Source organism: Mastomys coucha, unplaced genomic scaffold, assembly GCF_008632895.1.
Source record: "Mastomys coucha isolate ucsf_1 unplaced genomic scaffold, UCSF_Mcou_1 pScaffold18, whole genome shotgun sequence".
NCBI lineage: Eukaryota > Metazoa > Chordata > Mammalia > Rodentia > Muridae > Mastomys > Mastomys coucha.
The window spans coordinates 9,550,259-9,560,053 of record NW_022196900.1 but is presented as its reverse complement, the minus strand read 5'-3'; positions in this window follow the sequence as shown (position 1 = coordinate 9,560,053).

The window sequence follows — 9,795 nt, the reverse complement described above, 5'->3', positions numbered from 1 at the left end:
CTTGGACACCCAACTCTCCTGCATCTATCTCCTAAGCACTGGGATTATGGGCTTGTACTACTATACCTGGTTTATGTGGTTCTAGAACCAGAGCCCAGATTTTGTAGTTGAACCAAGTAAACTACACCCCAGCCAGAGTGAATACATTTGCCTATGAAGAGAGTAACTCGACCCGACTCAGTTATTATAGGGTCTTAATAACACATAGCCCACATTTTTGGTACCTTAATTGTAGATTGCAGGTAATTTTCCTTAAATGTATATGATGCTCTTAATCGTACTATGTGTCAGCTATGGCACTCATGTAAGCCTTATTCTTTGGCAAGGGGAGAGGGCCTGCATAGGGTTTTTATAGTCTGTAATGGACTAGGCTGACTTAAATGTATTACATATAGTTAGTAAAGACTCACCTGCATTGCATTCAGTTTTGCATCCTAGGATGATGTAGGTATGGAAATGGAATAAAGAATTTTTTGTTTTTTATGATTAGAGTCTTTGTGCTAGGAATTCTTGTCTGGACAGTATGCTCATGTGATTATGTAATGGTTTGAATATACTTGGCGCAGGGAGTGGCACTATTAAGAAATGTGGACTTGTTGGAATAGGTGTGGACTCATTGGAAGAAGTGTGTCACAGTGGAGATGGGCAATGAGACCCTCTTCCTATCTGCTTAGAAGTCAGTCTTCTGACTGCCTTTGGATCAAAATATAGAAATCTTGGCTCTTTATGCAGCACCATGTCTGCCTGGACACTGCCATGCTTCCTTCCATGATGATAATGAACTGGACCTCTGAACCTATAACCCAGCCCCAATTAAATGTTGTCCCTTATAAGAGTTTCCTTGGTCATGGTGTCTCTTCCCAGCAATAAAACCCTAACTAAGACAGATCACATTGTGATTCTATAAGTTGACATTATTAGAGCATCTTAAATGTTCATGTTACATGTGTGATTCTTCCTGTGTACATGTAATAGTCGGGGGGGGGGGCGGGGAGGGTGAACGCAATGGAGGACATGACTTGAGAAACCGAAATAGGTAAGGGCTGCATGAAACCTGTGCACTGCAATAAATGGTAAACAAGTGAGCAGCTAATCTGTACAACAGACCTTATGATGGCTCATGTCCAGAGACAAATGGGCTCAGACTGTCTAGATGCTTCCAGACATTTTGTGTTGGGACACTGCACAAATGAGAAGACCAAACCTAAGGATAAAAGGTGTAGAAGAGAGTGAAGACTCCCAACTTAAAGGGCCAGTAAATATCTTCAACAAAATTATAGAAGAAAACTTCCCTAACCTAAAGAGAGAAATGCCCCATGAACATACAAGAAGCCTACAGAACTCCAAATAGACTGGACCAGAAAAGAAATTCCTCCTGTCACATAATAATCAAAACACCAAATGTACTTAACAAAGAAAGAGTTTTAAAAGCAGTAAAGGAAAAAGGTCAAGTAATAGATAAAAGCAGGCCTATTAGAATTACACCAGACTTCTCACCCGAGACTATGAAAGCCAGAAGATCCTGGGCATATGTCATGCAGACCCTAAGAGAACACAAATGCCAGCCCAGGCTACTATACCCAGCAAAACTCTCAATTACCATAGATGGAGAAAACAAGATATTCAATGACAAAACAAAATTTACACAATATCTTTCCATAAATCCAGTCCTACAAAGAGTAATAGATAGAAAACATCAACATAAGGAGCAAAACTACATTCTAGAAGAAGCAAGAAAGTAATCTTTCAACAAACCCACACAAACCTATTTCCACCTCTAACAACAAAAACAACAGGAAGTAACAATTACTTTTTCTTAATACCTTAATATGAAAATTAATATTGCCAACATATTCTAATCCATTGAAATCCAAAAATATGAGGAATTAGAAATTTGTTGACTATCATCCAATGTCTCTCTAATTTGGTAATTGGAGAAATAGGTCCAATATTGTACAATCCATATACACTTTCTGCTTGTTTGTACATGACAGTGTCTTGCTATGTACCACATAATGGTCTTGAAATAATGCTTCTCCTATCTTAGCCTCTCTATGAATAGTATTGTTTATTTCATGTTTTTACACTATACTATGGTTTTCAGAACAGCTTACATATTTCAAAAGTATTTATACAACCAAAAGAAACTTAGACAATTAACTTGGGAGGTGGCTTGTAAGAGAACAACAAAGAGTGAGACTGCATGCTTTGCTTGACGTTTGTAACTATTGCATCAAGTTTGAAAAAGAGGACTTTATAAGTTACTCTTTCTCTGAGATGAGTGCTTTTCCAAATTATCACAGCCAATGAACCAGATTCTTATCCTCACCTAATGTCTGCGCCACTCTCCAAGCAGAACCATTGTTCATTGAAACAGTTGGTGAATGACTTTATGGATAAACCATCTTAATACACACACCATTTCTTAAGTGAATGTAACCTGTTCCCTGCGGGCTGAGAATGATGACTATCACTCAAGTCAAATAGCTTTGACCATAACAGGAAATCTGTATCCAAAAATTGTGCCTACAATTCATTCCTTGGCCCAGCAGAACTGTCAACTCTCAGCTTAGATACAATGGAGGTTAAATCCTTTGATGAGGTGAGAGTCATTGAAGTACAGCCTTATTACAATGAACTCCAATATCTAAAAATTGTTCTTATTTTGGGCTTGTACCACAGTAAGAGCCAAGATTTTAAGCTCTACTAAAACCAAAACAAAGAAACAAAAAGACTTTACCTATTTATCTATTTATGTTCATTTAAAAAAATACTAGTAGTGATGTATTATTTTAAAATATACAGTTAATATGTTTGGAGTTATTTCAAATTTATATTGAGACAAATGTATGTATTTTCAGTATTGTTGTAGACAAACATCTACATAAGACTCTTCATTGTTGTTTTATATCAAACAACTTTTATACTACTCATTTTTATTGTTACAATATTTTATAAATTTGAAAGAATATGACAGGAAAGGTATTGTAGGTGTTGAATGGGGGTCTCTGGGAGGAGTTGGGGTACAAAAGGGAAACAAGAATGTGATTTAATTCATTTTCTTAAAATATGTTTTTAAATGTTAACAAATTCAGATAAATTGAAATCATGTATCTTTTCTCATCATAATGCAATAAAACTTAAATAAAAAAAACCCACTTAGGGTTGTGAGAATATGCAAAAAAAAGTTGTAAGGGAAAGAAGCCAAGTAACATATAAAAGAAGATATAAATATAGCAGTCACTTAGAAAAATAAACAAAATAAATGTAGAAGAATGCAACAACAACAAAAGCCCAGGGCCAGATCTTTTAGTACAGAATTCTAACAGACTTTCAAAGAACAGTTAACACCAATACTCCTCAAATTATTCCACATAATAGGAGCAGAAAAAACATTCCCCACTTTGGTTTATGAGGCCACAGTTACCCTGATATCCAAACAACATTAAATACTCAACAAAGAAATAAAATTAGAGACTAAATTTCCTTATGAGCATAGATGCAAAAATAATCAATAAAATACTTGCAAATCAAATGCAAGAACAGATAAAAGATTCACCATGATCAGGTAGGTTTCATTGCAGAGATACAGAGATTGTTCAATATAAGAAAATCAATAAATGCAATCCACCGTATAAACCAACTGAAAGAGAAAAACTTCATGATCATCTCATTAGATACAGAAATCTCCTTCGACACAATTCAAGACCCCTTTATGGAGATATTAAGAAAACACGTGACGTACCTCAGTATAATGAAGGCAGTTTACAGAAAGCCTATAGCCAACATCAAATTAAATAAAGAGAAACTCAAAGCAATTCCACTATGATCAGGAACAAGACAAGGCTGTCTATTCTTTCTATATATATTCAATATAGTACTTGGAGTTTTAGTTAGACCAATAAGACAACTGAAGGAGATCAAGGGCTTACAAACTAGAAGGGAAGAAATCAAAGTATGGATATTTGCAAATGATATGATAGTATACAGGAGTACCCCTAAAAATTCCACCAGGAAACTCATACAGCTGACAAACACTTTCAGTGAAGTGGCAATATACAAGACTAACAAAAAAACAAACAGAACAAAAAATTAGTAGCCTTCCTACATATAAGTGACAAATGGGCTGAGAAAGAAATCAGAGAAACAATAACCTCAAAAAATATTAAATATTTTGGGGAAACTCTAATCAAGCAAGGGAAAGACTTGTATGATAAAAACTTCAAGTCTTTGAAGAAATAAGTTGAAGAAGATATCAGAAGATGGAAAGGTCTCCCATACTCATGGATAGGTAGAGTTAATATAACGAAAGTGATCATCCTTCAAAAAGCAATGATTCAACACAATCTCGACCAAAATTCTAACATAATTCTTTACAGACCTTGGAAAAACAATTCTCAGCTTCATGTGGGGGGAAAAACAGGATAGTTAAAATAATCCTGAACAATGAAAGAACTTCTGGAGGTCTCACCATCCCTGATTTCAAGTGATACTACAGAGCTGTAATAATAAAAACAGCATGGTATTGGCACAAACAAACAGGTGGATCAATAGAGTCAAGTTGAAGACTCAGACATAAACTCACACAGCTACGGACATCTGATATTTTTTATAAAGAAGCCACAAAAACACATTGGAAAAAAGATAGCCTCTGCAAAAAAAATGGTGCTACACTGAAGCTGATAGAAGAGAAAGTGCGAAATGGCCTTGAATCAATCAGCACAGGAGACAACTCTCAAAACAGAACACCCATAGTGCAGACACTAAGAGCAACAATTAGTAAATGGGGCCTCATGAAATTAAAAAGCTTCTGTAAGGCAAAGGACACTGTCAATCAGACAATGAGGCAGGCTATGGAATGGGAACAGATTTTTACCAACTTCACATCTGAAAGAGTGCTAATATTCAAAATATATTTAGAACTCATTAAATTAGATGTCAAAACCCCAAATAATCAAATTTAAAAATGGCATACAGATCTAAACAGAATATCCTCAAAACACAAAAGTCAAATGGCCAAGCTACACTTAAATTTTATGATGGTTTATATATGCTTGGCCAAGGGAATGGTACTATTAGAAGATGTGGCCCTGTTGGAGTAGGTGTGCCTTGTTGGAGTAGTTGTGTTACTGTGAGTGTGGGCTTTAAGACCCTCTTCTTAGCTACCTGGAAGCGAGTATTCTACTAGCAGCCTTCAGATGAAGATGTAGAACTCTCAGCTCCTCCTGCACCGTGCCTGCCTGGATGCTGCCATATCCCCGCCTTGATGATAATGGACTGATGTAATGAACCCCTGAACCTGTAAGCCAGCCTCAATTAAATGTTGTCCTTATAAGAGTTGCCTTGGTCATGTGTCTGTTCACAGAAGTAAAATCCTAACTAAGACAAATGTTCAACATCCTTAGACACCAAGGAAATGCAATGTTGGGGTTGGTCTGGTGCTATATATACAAATGCTAAATTCTGTACCTACGATCTGGTTGCCCCCATTTGAGAGATTTGTCATGTATACCTGCTTTTGTTGTGTAAACATTGCTCTCCAATTTAAAGTTAATTGGTTAATAAAAGGCTAGAGCCTGTGATTGGACAGTAGAGAGAGAAAAGCAGGACTTGAAGATCCAGTGAGGGGTCTCAGGAGAGACCAGGGAGGAAGGAGAAAGGAGATGGAGAGAGGAGGAGGCCACCATGAGGGCAGATGGATCATGAACACATGTCCAGGAGAAGTGGATCCTGAGGATAGGCTGATAGAACAGAGAAAACACAGGTCAAGATTTAAACAGCAACTAACAAGGACATGTGGCTGGGATGTAAGTTAGAAGAACTTACCACCTGCCCAATCTAGGCTTACAGCTTGCAAATAAAAACCAGGATTTTGTGTCTTTTATATGCACTAGCTAGAATACATAATTCAATTACAATACAAATCAAAACTACTGTGAGATTCTATCTTACAGCTGTCAGAATGGCTAAGACCAAAAACACAAGTGACAGCTCATACTGGTGAGAATGTGGAGCAAGGGGAACACTCCTCCATTGCTAATGGGTGTGAAAACTTGTACAACTACTATTAAAATTAATATGTCAGTTCCTCAGAAAGTTCAGAATCAATCTACCTCAAGACTCAGCTATACCACTTTTGGACATATATGCAAAGGATGCTCCATCTTTTGATGCAACAAGGACAGTTGCTCAACCATTTTCTTTGCTGTTCTATTCATAATAGCCAGAAACTGGAAACGATCTAGGTATCCCTCAACTGAAGAATGAATAAAGAAAATATGATTCATTTATAAAATGGAGTATTTCTCAACTGTTTAAAAAAATGACATAATGACATTTTCAGGCAAATGAATAGAACATATAAAAAAGTTCATCCTGAGAGAGGTAACCCAGACCCAGAAAGATAAATATGGTATATATTCACTTATAAGGGATTATTGGCTGTTAAGTAAATGATAACCAAAATACAATTTGTAGACCCACAGAGATTAGGTAAAGATGAAGGGTTGAGTGGGGTTGGGGGGACATATGAATCATCCTGGGTGGGAAAAATATATACAAGCAGACTAAGAATGGGGTGGGGGGAGGAAGGGATCAGGTTGGAAGGGAAATGGGGTAAAGGGAGAGGGTGAAAGGAGACATCTGGAAATGGGGGACATTTTGGGAGTGGTGTGGAAGCCTAATGCAGAGAAACTTCCTGGAATCTATGAAGGTGATCCTAATGAGGACACATAGTAATGAGATATGTGGTGCTTCAACTGGCCATCTCTTGTATCCAAGTGAGGCTTCTAGAGGCAGGAATAGGCTGTGTTCAACTGAGCTGTTGGGCAAAAAGGTCCCAAGGAAGTCTCCAAACAACTCAGGGCTGTTGCTAAGATAAAGGGTTGCTCTCTGCAAAGCAACAGCAGGTGAGAGGTGGGCATTGCTGAGGACAATACCCTTAAAAGCCATTAAACATGGTAGAAGTTGAGCTGATGCCTCCATGGAACCTTCATCCCTATGTTCTAATCTCTGGTGTTGGAAAGTACTTTGCAGGCTACCAAAAGAGAAACATGGACACAAAACTAGCCACAAAACTTCTGAACTACAATCTGTTCTATCTGAAAAATATGCTAGGGGAATGGTGGCACAGAACTTATGGGAGTAACCAACCAACATGTGGTTTGACTTAAGGCCTGCTCTACAAGAAGTGCTTGGGTAACTGCTTGGGTAACCAAAAAACAAAGACTAGATAGCCCAGAGACCTATACTAAAACCAAACATTATGGATCTAAAATAGGGAAAAAATCAATAATATGGTTCCTAATGATATTCTGTGGTACTCATAGATCAGTGCCTTATCTAGTCATCATCAAAGAGGCATCGGATTGGAACAGATGCAGAGACCCACAGCCAGACATTATGTAGATAGAGTCTAAATTGGGGGTCTCCATCAAATCCTTCCCCTCAGAGCTCAGAGTATCCCATGGAAGGAGAGGTGGAAAGAATACAAGGGCCAGAGGGACTGGAGGATACCAGAAGAACAAGCCCCTTTGAATCAACCAAGCAAGGTAATACATATGAGCTCACAGAGACTGAAGCAGCAAGCACAGGCCTAGATAGGTTTACACTAGATCCTCTGCATATATATATACATATATATATATATATATATATGTATATATATATACACACACACACACACACACACACATATATACATCTACATAATGTCTGGCTGTGGGTCTCTGCATCTGTCCTGGAACTCACTCTGTAGACCAGGCTGGCCTAGACTCAGAAATCCACCTGCCTCTGCATCCCAAGTGCTGGGTTAAAGGTGTGTACCACTACCTTCCAACCAGAATCATTTCTTTCTTTCCTTCCTTTCTTTTCTTTTCTTTCTTTCTTCCTTTCCTTTCTTTCTTTCTTTTTCTTTCTTTTTTTTTTGGTTAATGATTTATTTTTATTTATTTTTTGCATTGGTATTTGCCTACCTGTATGTCTTTATAAGGGAGTAAGATCTCCTAGAACTGGAGCTACAGACAATTGTGAATTGTCATGTGGGTGCTGGAAGTTGATCAGCACCCTCTGGAAGAGCAGTCAATGCTCTTAACCTCTGAGCCATCTCTCCAGCCCCTCCAGCATTATTACTTCTTAGAGCAATTTTCTGACCAAGTCCTTACAACATTAAACTATGTCAAGACAGCATGAAAAGTGTTAGGCCCAGGATTCCATTTACATTTCCAGGTGCATCCCTGACTTTTCTTTACCATGTTTCGTGTCTATAGAGAGGCTGACCAGTGTATTATTTTTAACTTGTCTTCCTAGCCCTCTGGCCAGGAAAGAACACAAGGCATTTAGAGCAAGAGAGGTACTCAGCAGAATTGCCACAAGCTGGTCACTCCCTCAACCATGGCGGAGCTCTAGGTCTAACCATCTCCATAGCTGTTCATCCAGGATGTTTCACTGTATCCAGGTTTCAGGATCTGCCCCTTCATTTTTGTCCCTTCAGGCTCAGAGATGCTGTCTGCAATGCTGTCAAATACTGTACTTGTTATTTGTGGTTCCCTCTAGTACCCACCCACTCCTTCACAAATGGTTCTTCTGCTTAACAATTCTCAAATTACCTTCTGGAAGTACACCATCTGTTTCCTCTAGGGAGGAAGAGCATTAGAGACATTGCCCCAGGGAATTTTTCTCCTGTAACTAAAATTTATATCATCAGTGTCAAACATTTTCCTTATGGCCAATAATAAGGGACTATTGAATTCTTTGCATTTATAACAAATATGCTTTATGGTCATTGAAAAGTTATGTTTTAAAAACAGAAACAGAACACAAAAATATGGTATATTTTATTTTAGTATATTTTAAAAACTCAAAACAGGTGTTTATGTGTTATAAAAGATCCAACAGATATGTTCTAAAACAGAAAACATTTAGGAGTGAGAAGTTTTGTGATTTTTTTTTATATTTTCTTAGTTTTCTACAATAATGCTACATTACTGTTATTAATGATACATAATAGTATTTTAAAAATATTCTTATCTGACCTAAGAATAAAAATTATAGAAATCACTCACTAAGTAAAGTTTATTAAGGCAAAGAAAATATTTTGCCTAGGCATTTTACTTGCTGTCTATAATAGTTAATCTTGGCTGTTATATCTCTGGATCTGAAATCAGCCAAAGGCAAGACCTTGAGATCATGAACACTGTGAGATTTTCCTGATTTAGTTGTCTGAAGCAGGAATACTCACCCTAAATGTAGGTAAAAACCTTCCAGTGGCAGCTCAGATAAAAGGAGATGGAAGATGGAAACACTGCTGTTTGCTGGCCTGCCTGCCTCTACTCCCAGCAAATTCACCCACCCTACTGCTGCCACATTCTTTGACTGACACCAGAATTCAGCTTTTAGGGCTTCCAATGTACAATAAAGACAGGGGCTCTCCAGAAACCTTTCAGATCTTCAGCAACAGCTGTACCCCTTCTGATGGACTGTATGAGATAGCTATTATTGGAATATGCAGACCATGTAATGTAAGTCAGTCTAATCACTTCATTTACTCCAAGAATGGTGATACATGCCTTTAATCCCAGCACTCAGGAGACTGAAGCAGATGGATCTCTGAGTACAAGGCCAACCTGACTATATTACACACAGAGATACGACTATTGCTATATCAGTAATCACATTCTATACTTTTCTTTTCAAGTGTGATGGTTTCAATCAAAATGGCTCCATAGGCTTATATATCTGAACACTGGTTCCTGGGTTGGTGGAACTGTTTGGGAAGGATTAGGAGGTGTGGCCTTA